Source organism: Apis dorsata, unplaced genomic scaffold (assembly GCF_000469605.1).
Source record: "Apis dorsata unplaced genomic scaffold, Apis dorsata 1.3 scaffold_19, whole genome shotgun sequence".
NCBI lineage: Eukaryota > Metazoa > Arthropoda > Insecta > Hymenoptera > Apidae > Apis > Apis dorsata.
The window spans coordinates 160292-162791 of record NW_006263321.1 but is presented as its reverse complement, the minus strand read 5'-3'; the positions used below and the strand labels follow the sequence as shown (position 1 = coordinate 162791).

Below are 2500 nucleotides of genomic sequence, written 5' to 3'. Positions count from 1 at the left end.
CTCCCTCGGATATTTTTTTATCGAGTATATGCTCTTCCGGTTTAACGATAATCTTGGCCCAAATAGGGAGGATGAGCTGGAAATTGGGATGATTTTGTGATTTCGCGCGCAAAGTATTGGAATTTTAATGAATTTCGATTTCCAATTAAATTAAATTTTCGCAGTGAGTAATGCGCGAGTATTTCTCGACTCGTAAAATTCGGGATTAATGGCAATTGAATTGGTTGAAATCGAGGAAACGTTTGGTCGAAAGGGCTACACGAGTACCGTTAACGGAATTTGTAAAATTTCTTCCTTCAATTAAATAGATTTACGATTCGTGGGGAGGGGAGGGAAACGAGCGAGTCTATTTACTCTATTTCTTCCCGATCTTGTAAATCACGATTCAACGGTGATCTCCGTTCCCGAGCTTTTCTTCGAATCGATCGACCTTCCATAATTAAAATCCTTAGCCACGTATTGTCTTACTTTTTTTACTTTTACCATCGAATTTTCTTTCACGAGTATTTCATTAATTTTTTTTTCCGATAAGTCGAATTCCAACTAAAGTTTACGCAACTTTATACGATCAAGATGCCTCGAAATTTTTATACGGTGTACGGTACACGGCGACTACACGCTTTTTTTCTTCTTCTTTTTTTTTGTAAATGGATGTAATAATTTCTCGATGCACATGCCTCTTCTTCGCGAATGGCACGATGGAAAATGGCAATTTTTATCGTATTTGTAGCATCGTATGGCCCGTTTCGCGCAACTTTTCCTCCGATTTATAAAACGTCCGCGTGTTATTATACATGCGGCGATACGATCGAAGAAATGATCGATCGATCTCGCTTTCCATCCATCTCTTGGAGGACTCCCCCTCCCCTCCCCCTTGGAGGAACGCCCACCGAGAAAAATGGCCTATTAATTTTTCTCGATTGAATTAAAAAGAAAAAAGGAAAGATGAGACCGATTCATTCGCCCCTATAAAAATTCATTACACCGATCCAATTAATCGTTCGCCGCTTTCGTGAAATCCATTAAGTTTTCTACCTTGTCATCGAACTGTTCTTCCTCCCTCCTCTTTCCCCTCCACCCGGCTCACTTGTCCGGCGTGCGTAGCGCTGGACCCACGTAACGAATTTTCGTTCGCGCGAACGAAGCTCAATTCAACCGCTATTCTTCGTCTATTTCCGCCTTCATCGAAGTTGGAAGGTGGATACAAAATTTCCAACCATTTCTCACATACGAATTCGAGATGAAGAATTCTTGACGAGAAGCGGATGACCCACGCCCCCTCGGGTGTTGAAGACGCGGCTAAAAGGAACGAGAATTTGGAATTTGGCTGTTACTCCAGTTTCTGGAGGCTCCAGAGTCGCGATCGGGGGAGGAGGGGACGAAGAAGGATGCGACGGATGAAGGCACGGGTCAGGCGAGCAGCGGCCGGATCATTTTTTTCGGGAGAATCAGATGAAAGGACTCGTACGAAAATTTCACCGGTGAAATTTATGTCCCTCTACAGAGGAGGAGGGCCGAGTTCAGTAAGGAAGGAAGAGATAAGTAAGGAAAGAGATCGGCGGGACCACACGCGGAACACGCTTCATTTTTAACGCTGGATCATAATCCCTCCCCGTCGTTGCGAGGAGTCGATTCTTCTCCATTTTCTTTTTCTTCCTTCTTCTTCTTCTTCTTCCTCCCCCTCTTCTTCTTCTTGTTTAAATCTTTATTGGCGCGTGTTCGCCGCAATTGATTTGTCTCGCGATAAATTCACATTAGAGTGGGCGATAAAACGAATTATTGGGTAATAAAACGAATTTTCCTATTTGCATTCCGCGCGATATATCCTCCCCCCTTTTTTTTTATCGCGAATCGTATACGCGATTTCTGCGAGATAAGGGGGGACGTAAAAGGAAATGAACGTTTACAACCATAGAAAATGGTTCCTTCTTTTTAATACTTTTGCGTAACGCGGTTAAAGTCCACCTCGGCACGCTCGTAATAACGTAAACATATTGGAGAACGAGTCGAGATAATTCGATTTCTTCTAATCGGAATGATCGTTCTTTTACTATCGATTGTTCTTTTTTTTTTTTTTTTTTTTTTCGAGAAAATCGTTGACACGATTCTTTCGAAAGCCACGCGAGTGGAAAGGAAACGGGCAAGAAGAGGCGAATGAGATGATCGGTTCATCCTCCCGAGGGGGAAGAAAAGACGACCGCAAGAAACGGACGCCACGGCAAAAGAGCGACAGCCTCGCCGTGGAAACGTAGGATACCAACGTATATAGAAATGACGGTTGAAGGGGACCTACAGTTAGATAACATGTGCTGGACCGACCATCTGTCTAGGAAGCAAGTGGCGGTGGAATGGCTGGCGGAACAACGACATCCTCCCTCCTTTTCTTTCCTCACGATCGGGACGCGATCTTCCGATACGCGACGAGGCAGAAAATTATTCCCTCGACTTCGAACGAATTGTATACGCGTAATTATTTTCCTAAGAGGATAGTCCAGGGATT

General features: G+C 43.8%; 1 long non-coding RNA gene across 1 annotated transcript in view; it reads left to right on the top strand.

The window, feature by feature from the left end:
- Window positions 1–29: 29 nt before the first annotated feature.
- The window catches only part of LOC116185351, a 5837-nt gene continuing 3366 nt past the window's right edge, over window positions 30–2500 (top strand). Inside the window, exon 1 of the long non-coding RNA XR_004150192.1 lies at window positions 30–39. This is a non-coding gene — a long non-coding RNA (uncharacterized LOC116185351). The remainder of the gene's footprint in view (window positions 40–2500) is intronic.